Raw genomic sequence first — 15,221 nt, 5'->3', positions numbered from 1 at the left:
ATTGATCTGTTCATGTTAGTTGATGACAGTAAAGTTGTTCTCTGTTAGTTCTTGTTGACTCTCAGTGCATTAACTGATGTTCACCAGCACAACTGTGCATTAATAATGCTTCAGTAAATGTCTGATCACTCTCATTCATCAGGAGTCATTATATATATATGATTAAATGTGTTGTCTTTTATCATGCAAGAACATATACAGTTTTTTTAATAAGTCTTTTATTAAATTGCATGTTGTATTGCCGTTGTGCAGACAGTATAAAATGCCTTGGCTGCAGCAGAGTGTCAAGAGGATGTAGGACCGTTTGTACTGCAGCGATGACACAGTAAATCAGCGGGTTATCCATGTCAAGCAGTAGGCAAGTTGTGGTAAGTAAAATGTTTTATAAATAATCACTGGAATGTTCAATGGGTAAAGCAACTAGCATTCGCTCAATGTTAAATGAACACTATTGACAAGTTCAGTTCATATTTTGACTTAAAGAGGAATAAGTTATATTTATTAAAGGTGAAAACAGAATGATTGATCCATGCAAATCAGAGTACAACCAAACTATAACTTGAGCTGATCAATAACAGTAATACAAAAATGCACACTAGACCCCAAAATCAGGCCTCTCTTTTCTGGCTCCATATCTTCAAAAGGCAATGTTTGCTTCTCATTCTTGGTGCGATTATCTCAGTTGTTTTATACGTATCTACTTTCTTTTCAATGAGCAGCTACAAACCTCAGGATTTCTCTGTCCTTCACTGTATCTGCCAGAGCACCGTGTGTTACTTTTGTCAGTCTATAGGGAGATTTACTGAATCACTAAGCCTGTTGCTGATCACCATCACCTATTTGTGCAGCTACAGTAAGGCTTATGGGGCAATTCATTACTTTTCTGCTCCAGATAAATCAGTAAATGATGCAGATTGGTGTTACGCTGCTTCTTCCTGTTAAATTTCATGCAACACTTTTGTAGCATCATTGCTTTTTCCTCATATTACAGATCTGAACAAAAGCGGTCAGATGATTAGTCAAAAGACCAACAAGAACAGGAACGCTTGCTTGAAGACATCCAGAGAAACAACCCACAACCTAATGGAGACCATGTGAATCAGGGTATCTTCCGTCCAATCCATATCCGTCCTGAAACAAAACAATAAAATGAAGAAAGCGGCCGTTTATCTGTTTTTCATTTGCTCACAAGAATTGAAGAAACGAGATTTTGGCTAAATTTAATTATTTTAATTTAGGGCAGGAAAGCGGATAAACGACTTCAAAATTGATTATACACATGTAGGCGGTGCTGAAACGCCAACTTTCCTTTGATTGGTCAACCAAATCTGAGCTCGTGACGTAGCCCTCAAAATAAGAGCCCTCTGTGGAGCAGCACGCAGGATTTGAACTATTATTATTATTTAATTATATATATATATAAACTAAGTGTACATATTCTGTCATTTGATCAGTTAGCAGGCTTACATCAATAAACACATGTTTGACGCACGCACTGTAAAGCTGTAAATTGTAAAAATATTATAGTTATTGCGCATTCGTCTTATTCTTCAGTAGATCTGTGAATGATGTGTTTTATTAACTGATCATTAATAAGGACTAAGCTATTAATAACTGTAATTCTCCAGATGGAAAAGGCTTGATTAAAGGCCTGTCATTTTAAAGATTTTCTACAATTTAAGAAGAATGGGGTATATGCCGAAGCATGCTAATAGGACTTTTAATTTGCCATTAACCTGGATTAAGCACTTCTGGTGAATTGAATGCCAATGCAAAATCCGGTACGTTTAAGATCTGTTTTCTTTAAAAATCAGCGATCTCCACTAGCTGAGTGATATCCGATTTAAGGTGGGTCTCAGATTGTACTAGAAGCCCTGCATTACATTACATTTCCCCCGCCATATCTTTATAATATGAGCATTTATTTTACCCCAGTATATTCAATGGAGCTTCTGCGTTAGCCTGCCGATTCTGACGGGAGCGTGCGAGTAAACGGCTTTTTGTCTCGTTTTACGCTTGAACAACTAAATAAATGCTAAAGTTATTTTAACTGATTGTATTTTAATGACATCACAACATCAATGCTGTATAAGGAACCGTATAAAATGGGAAAAAGTTCACAATAACAGTTCACCGGAAGTGTATCAGCATGGGAACAGCACTAGCTCGGCATATACCCTATTAGGTTAAAGAGAACTTACTTCAGAATGGGTGAATTTCTGTGCGTATCACGCTCTTTACCAGCGCTCTTCCCTTTTTTATTAGTTCATGCAACAGTAAATGCATAAAATAAAATGCAAACAGTTGGCAGCAGCGAATAGTAGCTTATTTGCAATATGTATATGTGCTATATGGAACTGGAGCCGCTGTATAACATAATTTAGTCACAAAGAGCAAATGTCAAGTTCACTATTACTGCGACGCACAGACAGCGAGCTCATCTGTTAGTCTGAACTACAACACATTATTTATTATCAATTATACGTTTGTGTTTAATCAGTTAATTAGAAACTTTCTTCATTAATCCAGGGTTTTAGAAAGTCTCGAAAGTCTTGTTGTGTCGGAAAACGCATGTGAAATAGGCATTGCAGCTGACCGTATTGTCTAGGCTTATTGCCCTTAAACTTCTTTTAGTTCAGCTCTTAAAAGAGTTGGCTACCTGAGATGTTGCTCGCGCACAGCCAACGATCCTATTGTGTTTAATTTAAACCCACTTATTTAAAATACTCAGCGCAGCCTGCCCTGGGCCTATAAATAAAGAAATAAATATTTATATGAGGACTTCTTTTCATATGTATATTTATTATTATCATTCTTACTTTTTGTGTGTATTTGATGTTCTTCTGTGTTTTGATGCTCTTGTTAGTGCTTTGAGTTTGAGAAAAGCGCAATATAAATAAAGTGTATTATTTTATTATTGTAGCTGAATCAACATCAATAGGATCCCATTCTTATGTGAAACTGTTTGTGCTGCCTGCCATCTTGACCAGGTCTCACTGGAAGAAGAGACAGTACTGTCACAATCTATATTCTGAACGTCTCTTCATGTCCATTATTATTTACATATTTAATCAATTTCCTCCTCTCTTGCAGATGTCCTCCATCAAATCTGACATGTTCTCTAGAACTCTACAGTCTCCACATTAATCCTGTTCCTGAACTCCATTAATGTCAGTGTTGAGTTTAGTGGAGTGTGTCCTCACCTCAGTCTGGTTCACATCACTTCCTCCTCTCTGTTTCTCACACACGTTTATTTGTCTTCACTAAAATTTTAATGTTATATAAATGTCATCTCTTCTTATCTTCATCCTAAACTCCTCATCATTCTGTCTGAATATTTCCCTTGATAATAGATTTATTTCAGCTTTTCCTCCATCATCTGTCTTCCTCCTCTTCATCATCTCCTGTGCAGATTGATCAGCAGTCAGATATCCATGTGTTCCTCTATGTGCAGGTCTCCAGCAGAACTCAACCGTCCCTCTTTCTGATATAGACCATACAGAAGTGTGAACAGCTCATGTGTTAAAGCTCCTCTAGATGACCTGCGGCTGATTAAAGATGTTCAACTGATGCTGAGTCTGAACACATTAGCCCCATGTCACGATCGGTGAGGGGAAAAAGGAGCGAGGACTCAGGTGCAGCAAATAATGGGTGTTTATTAACAATATAATAAAAACAAAAAGGCAAAACAAACAACCCCGAGGGGGAAAACTATAATAAAACAAATAAACGAACAAACAAACTTGACTGGACTGGCAGGACAAGACAGGGCTGGACACAACAAGACAGGAAACTATCGACGACGAACTGGCAAAGGATTGAAAACATGAGGGGGATTATAAAGCAAAAAGTAAATTGACACACAGGTGAACATGACAAACTAATAAAGAACCAACAAGGAGGGTGGGACTAGACAATAGACGGGAGAGCGCATGACACAGAGAGACAATACAAGCCATGTGCTCACATAACACAACACTGAAGCACACGACAAAAGCACGTGACCACAATGTAAACACCGAGCCACGTGCTTTGACAAAAGAGGCAAGACACGAGCACACGATGAATGAAAACACTCACCGTGCGCTCACACACGCAGCATGCATGCTTCATCCCAGCGCCGACCAAAACCAAAACAAACAAGACTGAAACGCTGGCAATGAAACACCACGCTGCTGACAGACGAAAACACAAACACGAGTACAAGAGCGCACGCGTCTGAGGGACACTCTGCGTACACCCACGACGGCGCGCGCGCACACAGAGACAGAAACAGGACCAGACATGGGTAGTGTCAGAGCTCTGCCACCAAAACAAGAATTTACACGACCAGAGTGGCAGAACCCTGACACCCCAGGGTGAGCGCTGAGATGGCAAAATAAAAGTACAGGAGGTCACATTTAATATATTTACATTTATGCATATAAGATTTCAGATAAGGTGACGCAGTGGCGCAGTAGGTAGTGCTGTCACCTCACAGCAAGAAGCTCGCTGGATCGAGCCTTGGCTGGGTCAGTTGGCGTTTCTGTGTGTTCTCCCTGCGTTTGCGTGGGTTTCCTCCGGGTGCTCCGGTTTCCCCTACAGTCCAAAGATTACAGGTACAGGTGAATTGGGTAGGCTAAATTGTCAGTAGTGTATAAGTGTGTTTGGATGTTTCCCAGAGATGGGTTGCATCTGGAAGGGAATCTGTGTTTCATTCCGCTGTGGTGACCCCTGATTAATAAAGGGACTAAGCCGAACAGAAAATGAATGAATGAATGAATGAATGAATAATAAAAACATATTCCAGCTTCATTAGATCTCTGAGACGACTGTACATTTCTTGAGTTTCTAAACTGAATTGAGATCGAGTGTCAGCTGATGTGTTCTGGACATTTTCCTCGCTCCACTTCAGAAAGCCGCCACTAAACCCTGAACCAGGGTTTCACCTCTATGCTGATGATACTCAGCTTTACTTGCCTATAAAAATGGGAGAAAATTCTGTTTTACAGTCCTTTTTCACCTGTTTTAACGAGATTAAGGAATGGCTGGCTGGTAATTTCTTACACTTGAATGAATCAAAAACTGAAGTAGTAGTGTTTGGTCCTCCGAGTGTCTGTGAATCTACAATTAATAAATTAGGTTCGATCAAGCCTAAGGTCCACAGTCACGTAAAAAATCTTGGAGTTACTTTTGACACTGAGTTAAAGTTTGACAAGCAAATAAACTCAGTCGTCAAAAGTGGTTTCTATCAATTAAGGAACATTGCCAAATTGAAGCCTTTTCTTTCTTTTAAAGAGCTGGAAACTGTCATTAATGTTTTTATTATGTCAAGACTGGACTACTGTAACTCTTTGTATTCTGGAGTTTCACAGGCATCAATAGCACGCCTGCAGCTGGTTCAAAATGCAGCTGCTAGGCTTTTAACTGGGACAAAAAAATTCTCTAGTATCTCACCAGTTTTATTGTCTCTTCACTGGCTCCCAGTCCAATTTAGAATTCAATATAAATTATTGCTTCTAGTTTTTAAAAGTTTGAATGGTCTGGCACCGACTTACATTTCTGAGCTTCTTCACTGGCACACTTCATTGAGGCCAATCAGGTCTGAAAACACATTTCAGCTAGTTGTCCCCAAAACGCGGTTGAAATCAAGAGGTGACAGGGCTTTTTCTGCTGCAGCCCCCCGACTGTGGAATGGTCTGCCTTTACAGATCCGGTCATGTTCTTCACTTGGTGCTTTTAAGTCTCATCTAAAAAATCACCTTCTGTCTCTTGCCTTTGATTGTAATTAATTTTAATCTGTTTTATATATTTTGCAAATTTTTTATATATAGGTATAGATTTTGTATGCTGGTCGTTTTGTAAAGCACTTTGGTCAACATCTGTTGTTTTTAAATGTGCTCTATAAATAAAGCAAACAAACAAACAAACAAACCAGAACTGTTGGTTGCAGTTTGTTGCCATTATAAATCTCAGAACTGTCAGTGTTTAAAGCTCATCGTATTAATCTAACAGAAAAGGTAAAAACACTTTCATAAATAACATTTTCATGAAATAAATACATTATAAACACATTAAACTTAAAGAGCATGGAGTAATGTTTCAGAAGGAAGAGCACACTGCTGACTCCGCTTATTTTGATGGGCTTCATGCTGAAGGAGTTCAATCGACATGCACATTAAACTGCATCTGGACACATATTGGCTGGACAGAAAGCACCAAGGCCTTAAATAAAAACTAATAAAATCTTCTTTCAGGGGAAGCTTGCTCGTACAAAAAGTGTAGAATGATGCTGAGTCGTCAAGAAAAGTCACAGAAGAGCTGAAGCCAACTGAGCAGAACACAGAACTGGGGGATCAAGGCTATTGCTCTCACGGACAGAGCCCTTCATGTACTGTATGTCAACAGAAGTGCTGGCCGCTTGTGCTTTCACTTCAGTTAATAGTTGTTTATTTCTCTCAGTCCTGGAAGTCCTGCTTTAAGTTTGTGGCGTTCTGTTCAGTTTTATCTGTGAGGACAGAAGTAAGACAGGTACTCAGTCTTCTACCACAGAGTCATTGTGTTTGAACTAGACTGGCTCATCACTAATGCCTGAAGCACATCTGACTCCATGTGTTTCTGAAAGGCTTCAAATAAATTCAACCCAACGCAGAAAACATTTACACAGTGATGTAGCCCAGATCAGTGAGGCTCGCTGGCCACTATTTGTGGTGGGAAAGAAGAAGAATTGGGAGAACTTTCAACATTTCTGTCACAAACCAAAGCTATCTGTCATGTCCCTGAGGCACTTCTTTGAAATTTCATGTAGAAACAAATTAATAAAATGCACACAGTGTCTACATTTTTTTTTCCAGTATGACAACTATTTATTCAAGTTATTTTCTTGAGATAAATAAAAAAAGATATTTTTAATAAAAAAACAGGCTACAAAGTTCTGTCCCTCAGTATAAACTCAACCCTATTACGCTAGCATTGTTCCACCTATAGCAATTTATATGTATTATTACATCACAGACAGGAAGTGACATCATTCAGCTCTCTTTACCAGCACGGTGCGAAAGAAGGCGAGATATATTTTCATTTATTTAATTTATTTGAGGTTTATTATAGGAAGGGTACGGTCAAGCTTAACAATTCATCCCTGTAACGTAAAACTAAGATGGAGTATGATTGTTTTCTTAATTTCCAAACAATATAACATATTCTAGTTTAACTGCTGTCGTGTGGACCTTCTCTTTTAAACTACACGAGGAGCAGAGGCCATTTTGTTACAGTAACTCAACCCATCACACTCGACCCCGTCACTCATCTCATTGTTTCAGGGTTGTAAACTTGTAACAGGATTGAGATTTTCTTTAATTTATCGAGAACATTTCAGTAAATATAAACTGACTATAACTTTATTTAGTCACTGAGAGAGTATTTGAAGCAGTGTTTCCACTGAAACTGTGACAGAATCTTATCTCAGACATGGAGCCCGTATCAGCAGCAGATTTTTATATTGAATGTGTCACGAGTTTCATCATGAGTTAAAGCTGATCAAATCAGAACATGTAAAGTAAAAAAAGACTTTAATTATGTAAACAGTTCATTTGTTCATCTCTATGTCATGTGACAATTAGCCAACATTAGAGAGGGGGTCATTAAGGGCAGAATTCATATTAATATTAGGAATAAAGAGGCTTCAGCTGTCAAAAGGTTGAGGAATATCTGGTGGTCTTCTGCTGCTGTAGCCCATCCGCCTCAAGGTTGGCTGTGTCGTGTGTTCAGAGATGCTCTTCTGCAGACCTCGGTTGTAGCGAGTGCTTATTTGAGTTACTGTTGCCTTTCTATCAGCTGGAACCAGTCTGGCCATTCTCCTCTGAACGCATTAACAAGGCATCTGAGCCCACAGAACTGCCGCTCACTGGATATTTCCTCCCCTAGAGATGGTTGTGCGTGAAAATCCCAGTAGATCAGCAGTTTCTGAAATACTCAGAGCACAGAGCAGTCCGTCTGGGTGTATAATTGTATTATTATTATTAAGCATTTTCATTAAGAAGACTGTTTTCTGCTGCAGTTTTTCTTGATGTTCCAGGAAATAAAGGTTTAGTCATGATGTAGCTGATGCTCCTGTTCACTGTAGGTTCTGTTCAGCAGTATATTCCGGAACACAGGCCTTTATCAGCATTTGTAAAGGTTACTAACGCTCCAGTTACCTGCAGCACTTCACTGTTCTGAATTCTGACTGTAGTTTGGTTTAATGAAGTTTAATGTCATCTCAGTGTGATCAATGCCTAAATGCTTTACTGAAATAAAGAAGTGTTTTGGTTTAGTCTTAGATTTAATTTCACATTAATTAAAACAAATTAACATTGAAATGAAAGTGTCTCCTCAACACTGTTACGGTCTTCACCCCCATCACTGTATTCTCCACCCTGTGACATTCATATTGTTTAAGAGAAACAATTAAATATAGAAAAACCTCTTGCTGAGGACCAGCCGCCATGTTAAGCCTGACATTGTGAACATGTGGTTTGGGTAAGACATCTAAAGTTAAAGCTTTTTTAGAGAAATGAAGAGAGCACAGATGCATAAGTTGTATAATTGTACCTTAAATCACATCTGAATCTAAAACTCCTCAGAAATGTGATGTTTTAGCCATTAAACTGGTTTGAGGCACACATGAGCAACAGGGAAATGTTGGTTTTACAGCAAAAGCTTTGTGAAATGCTATTATTAAACTCAGTTAAGTCCGTTACGGGGTTGAGAATAACGGCTGTCCAAATAAGAATAAAAGAGAAAATAATATAAAGCTTTAATGCCTAAGGTGGGAAAAGATGATGTTGTGAACGCTTCAATTGTGCCTCATTATGTAGACTATTTAACAATATCATCAACACACTTTTAAACATGAGTTTGCTCAAGCTAAACTATTAGCCAACGCCAGGAATGACCCTTATATTCTCTCAAATCTTAAACGTGCGCACACTACAAGATCTGAACACATCGGGCACAGCACACTACAGGATACTATTGAGACGACTGTGCCTGATGGAGCACATCACCCGACTGCAGAAGAACTCTGCTGTTTATTATAGGCCAGCGCACACATATCTGAGCCACTGCCAGAGCCAACAGCCTGCAGAATCAAGACAACAGCTGCTTGTTGAAGAGAGCACATCATGTCCAAACACACGTCTGATATCCTGAGGATTATTCAGGATCAGAGAGAAGACGAAGGCGGATGAACAGAAGGAATGGATATGTGATGATGCTGTAGGGGGAGAGCGCTGTGGAGAGTTTTGTGTAAAGCACCATTGACCAAACGTGTTGGGGATTTACAATGGAGGATTCTGCAGGGGATTGTGGCAGTGAACGCTTCATCTGTGTTGTTCACTCTAGTGTCCATGACGAGTGTCTCTTCTGTGGACATGGAGAGACTGTGGATCATCACGGCTATCTGGAGTGTAGACGCTGAACACAATAGTTTGATATGTGGAGCAGAGTTTTCCTGAAATGTGGACAGAATTGGACTCAGTGTAAGTTTCTTCTGGAGCTGGCGACAGTCAGAGACACAGACTGAAATGGCGGCTCATTCACTGTTCAGCTGCTCAAGCAAAACTTGCTCTACTTACCACAAGAAGAACCAGAACAGATGATGAACACCATCAAGAGATTTACAGTTTTTAAGCGTTCGTTACATCCAGAATTACAACAGATCTGCTGTATTACAAGAGCAGAAATGATGCTAAAACCTTTGAACAACAACAGTGTGGAAGAAGGAGAGCTGCTGATACATCTGCTGTGGTTACAATTCTCACACACACACGCACATACACACGCACACAGAGCAGTAAACACATACATGCACACACGCACACACACGCACATACACACACACGCACACACACACACACACAGCAGTGAACATGCACGCACTCACATACACACACACGTAAACAGCATTGAACATGAGCACGCACACACACACACTCTCTCTGTCACACACACACACACTCAATCTCTCTCTTTCTATGTTTCACACACTAACACACACTCTCTTTCTATGTCAAAAAACACACACACACACACAAACTCTTTCTATGTCACACACAGACACACACACACACACACACACACACACACTCTTTCTCTGTCACACACACGCACACACACACACAAAGCAGTGAACATGCGCACACACACACACACACACACAGCAGTGAACATGCGCACACACACACACAGTGAACACATGCATGCATGCACGCACACACAGTCATTTTTTTACACAAACACAGATAAACACACACACATATGCACGCACACATAAACACAAACACACACACACACACACACTCTTTCTCTGTCACACACACGCACACACACACACAAAGCAATGAACATGCGCACACACACACACACACAGCAGTGAACATGCGCACACACACACAGTGAACACATGCATGCATGCACGCACACACAGTCATTTTTTTTACACAAACACAGATAAACACACACACATATGCACGCACACATAAACACAAACACACACACACACACACACACTCTCTCTCTATCACACACACATGCTCGCTCTCTCTCTCACACACACACACACACACACACAGCAGTGAACATGCGCGCACACACACTCTGTCTCTATCCCACACACACACACTCTCTCTCTCTCTCTGTGCGAGTGCATGCTGGGAGTGTGTGGACAGATTCGGGTGAGAGTACCTCTCTGTGAGAGTGAAAATTTCTGTTTCTTTACTATCCCTTCCCTTCTAAATTATAGAGCTAGATTAGAGTTGTTGTTTTTTCCCTCCTTTTCTGATCCCTGACATCGGTCAGTGAGCGAGGAGGAGGATGAGTTCAGATGCGAGAGATTTCTCGCGTTTAACACTCAAGCATGGGTGTAAATGTATACCTGACGCCCAGGTTTCAGTGGAGGACTGTCTCATCGCTGTTAGTTTGGCGATCGGTGGTACTAATATCAAATCAGCCTCCCGTATGAATAAGGCAATCGTGTTCTTTCTGAGTGAAAGTCAAATGGTAGATAACCTAATTGAATCGGGGATGATAATCAAAGATGCATTCGTACCGGTTTTGCCTTTGTCAAGTCCATCCAAGAAAGTTGTTTTATCAAACGTACCTCCGTTTGTTAAAAACGAAAAACTAGATCAAATACTCCAGAAGTATGGTAAAATAGTAAGTCCCATCAAAATGATTCCACTTGGATGCAAAAACCCTGAAATTAAACATGTGATGTCTTTTTGGAGTCAGACCTTTATGATTTTGAATTCTCCAAATGATCCACTAAATCTGTCAGTGAAACTAAGTATCGATGGTAAAGATTATACAATTTTTATCACCTCAGATTCTATGAAGTGTTTTGTCTGCGGCGGTTTTAATCACGTTAGACAAAGTTGTCCAAATCGAGATGCGAGGAGGCGCTCGGTACAGAGGTTGTTTTGGCGGCCGGGGTTTCAGAACCCCGACCAGGTGAGGCGACTGAGGTGCCGGGCGACCTGCCCGATAACCCGGTGCTAGTCGCCTCTAAAGACGGCCTGGAAGGGGCTCCTGAGGAGGTGGCCGGACCGAGTAATGCTGTACCGCAGGCAGAAACGAGCCTGGAACAGATTTGCTTGGAAAAAGCGTCTGAGATCGATCCACTTTGTTTTGATAAACAAACCGACGCGGACAAAACTGAGAGTGATATAAATGATACATTGGATCAAAGTCAAGATGATATTTCATCTCAAGACTTTGCGGATTTAAATGTACAAATGGATTGTTCTGACAAGGAAGATGAGGATGATGCAACATTAATGGAACCAAAAATGATGGATTTACGGCCTACTTCTGGAGGTAAGACTAAACTTTACTCAGTTCAGCAGATTAACAACTTTCTTGACTTTACAAAAGGACTTTGCAAACCCAAAATAGAATCTTATTTTCCTGATTTAAAACTGTTTCTGCTGTCTGTTACAATGGCAATGAGAAAAGCATCTATATATGAACTTGACAAACCTAAAAGATATCGTTTGAGAAAACTCATGGGTAATGTTAGAAGTACTTTAAACGGACAAGATTAAAATGAGCATGTCTTGGTTATGGAGGTTTTATTCTAATGGATTGGTATTATTGAAGGCCCTTTTTATACTTATTTTCATGGCACCTTTGAGACTCAGCTCATTAAATATTAATGGAGGTTGTGATGCTATGAAAAGGGCTAGTCTTTTTGATTATATTATGATGAAGAGTGCTGGTGTGGTTTTTCTGCAGGAAACACATACAGATGTTAACAATCAAATACAGTGGTTGAATGAATGGAAAGGGCAGGGGATTTTAAGTCATGGCACGAGTGTTAGTGCAGGAGTGGCTATATTGCTGGCACCTAATTATAAAGAACAACCCTGTAGTGTTTTTGATATAGTTTCTGGTCGCTTGTTAAGAGTTGATGTGACTATTCACGAAATTGATTTCTCCTTTGTTAACGTTTACGCACCCAATATTGGGTCAGATCGTGTCTCTTTTTTTTTGAAAAACTTAAAATAGCTTTAAGTCACATACCTTTTGACAGGACCATTGTACTAGCTGGTGATTTTAACTGCACTTTGAATCATACATTAGACCGAAACCATGAAGAACCTCACAGTAAATCAGCAGATGTACTTCAGTCCTTGATTATTCATCATAGCCTTGTTGATGTTTGGAGAGAATCTTTTCCCCAGACTAGACAATATACATGGATGAAAGTAAACCGCAACATGGTTTCTGGAGCTAGGTTAGATAGAATTTATGTTCAAAAAAATAAAAGAAGCCACTTCTATAAGAGTTGTATGGTTCCTACTGCTTTATCTGATCATCACTTCATATCTACTGATATCACCACTGCAGAGAGCACTTCTAAACATGCATATTGGAAGTTTAATAGCAGATTATTATTAGATCACAACTTTGTGCACTCTTTCACTTATTTCTGGGAGATCTGGAGAGAGAAAAAAACACAATATAAGTCCCTGAGTCAATGGTGGGACATTGGCAAAATTCAAATCAAACTGTTTTGCCAGCAGTACACTGGTTATTTTAAAAACTCTCTAGCCAATGAGATGGCACAGCTTGAGCAGGAAATTCTTCAACTTAATTTTGAAGATGACATTGTTGATTCTGTGGAGACTTTGAGCGTAACAAATTTCTTTTGCGGAATTTATTGAAAGAAAAAGCTCAAGAAAAACTTGTCCGTGCAAGATTTACGACTTTTAATAATATGGATGCCCCTACGTCTTTTTTTTTCGGCATGGAGAAGAAGGTTGTAGATAAGAAGATTTTAAGCTGTTTAAAACGTCCAGATGGAAAAAGGATTATTGATGCTCATGGAATCATTTCACACGCTTTGTCCTTTTTATGAGGAATTGTACAGTGCTGAACCATGCAATGAAGAAATGGCTGATGTTCTCCTTCAGGATTTACCACATTTTTCAGATCAAGAGAAATCCATGATGGATAAATTATTGACTTTTGATGAACTCTCTACAGCTGTTCAGGAAATGTCTTCAGGCAAAACTCCAGGCCTAGATGGACTTAATGCAGAATTTTACAAACAGTTTTGGCCGATTATCGGAGAAGATTTGTTTGCCGTTTTTATAGAGAGCTTAAAAAGGGGCACACTTCCTATGAGCCTTCGCAGAGCTGTAGTCACTCTTTTACCAAAAAAAGGTGATCTTGAAGACATCAGATGCTGGCGTCCAGTCTCCCTACTTGGAGTTGATTACAAGATACTTTCAAAATGTCTTACGAACAGGATTAAACTTTACATTTCCTCAATAATCCATGCAGATCAATCATACTGCATTCCAAGAAGGTCTATTTTTGATAACATTTTTTTGATTCGGGACTTAATTTCTTTCGCTATATTACACAATCTCGATGTTGGTTTTCTTTCTTTGGACCAAGAGAAAGCATTTGATCGGGTAGATCATGAATTTCTGTTTAAGTGTTGGTTTCGGGCCATCTATTATTGTTCATATAAGACTCTTGTACACGGACATACACAGTATGCTAAAAAATTAATGGCACTTTAACAAGATCCTTCAGAGTGAGTAGAGGCATACGACAGGGGTGTGGCCTCTCAGGAATTCTGTATGCCATTTCAATTGAACCTTTACTGATTGCACTAAGAAGTAAGTTGAGTGGTATATCAACAGTTTGCTCATCCCCCTTGGAACCAGCAACAACCAAACTCGGTGCTTATGCAGATGATGTGACTGTTATCATCAGATCAACTCAGGATGTCAAGGAACTGAGTGTTACTCTGGAGGTTTATCAAAAAGCCTCCTCCTCTTGAATTAACTGGGAAAAGTGTGCTTCCTATTTGATAGGAGAATGGGACGATAGAGACCACCCAGTACTCCCCCAGAACTGTTTGTGGAGTCGGGAAGGGTTTAAAGTGCTAGGTGTTTTTCTTGGGACTGATCATTATATTCAGAGGAACTGGGATGGTATTTTTGAAAAAGTTGTTGGACGTTTGCAAAGGTGGAAATGGATTCTCCCACAATTATCTTATAGAGGAAGAGTGCTTATAATTAACAACTTGGCAGCTTCTATGTTGTAGCACCGCTTAAATGTACTTGAACCACCAAAAGACTTGCTGCAGCGACTACAGAAGATTTTTGTAGATTTTTTTGGGATGGATACCATTGGCTTCCCCCTGCAATCCTTTACTTGCCAGTTAATGAGGGGGGGCAAAGAGTAATTGATTTGGTAGCTAAGGTTAAATCTATGAGGCTAAATGCAGTCCAAAACCTACTCTACTCCGTAGATGCTAGACCTTGGGTGTCTTTTGGTCGGGCTCTGCTCAGGTCTTTTGGTGGTTTTGGCCTTGATAGACATCTGTTTCTGTTGTCTTCTTATGATGGACATTTTTCAACTGATTTAAAATTTTATGCTTCTGTGCTAAACATATGGAAAGGGTTTAAACTGATTAGACATGAAAACAATCATTTTGGTCTTGAAGAACCACTTTTTAATAACTCACTTTTAGAAGTAAATATTTGCACATACAATACAATTGTTAAAACTTTTATGGAGAAGAAATTGATCAAAGTTTCTGACTTGATAAATATTTCAACTAAAACTTGGAAGTCAGAGGTTGACATTTGCAGTCAGGCCGGCTTCAGCTCTGTTAGGATGGTAAAGCAGCTCATTGGTGGGGTGAAAGCCGCTTTTCCCTCTACACTTCTTCTGTTTGTCAA

At 39.6% G+C, this 15,221-nt stretch overlaps 1 protein-coding gene across 1 annotated transcript in view; it reads right to left on the bottom strand.

The window, feature by feature from the left end:
- Positions 1 to 15,221, bottom strand: part of LOC101886704 (zinc finger protein) — an 846,922-nt gene that overhangs the window by 710,605 nt on the left and 121,096 nt on the right. The window lies entirely within an intron of this gene.

This window comes from Danio rerio, chromosome 4, assembly GCF_052040795.2.
Source record: "Danio rerio strain M-AB ecotype USA chromosome 4, GRCz13ab, whole genome shotgun sequence".
In the NCBI taxonomy this organism is placed as follows: Eukaryota; Metazoa; Chordata; class Actinopteri; order Cypriniformes; family Danionidae; genus Danio; species Danio rerio.
The sequence above is the reverse complement of the archived record's forward strand: the minus strand, read 5'-3'. Positions and strand labels throughout refer to the sequence as shown.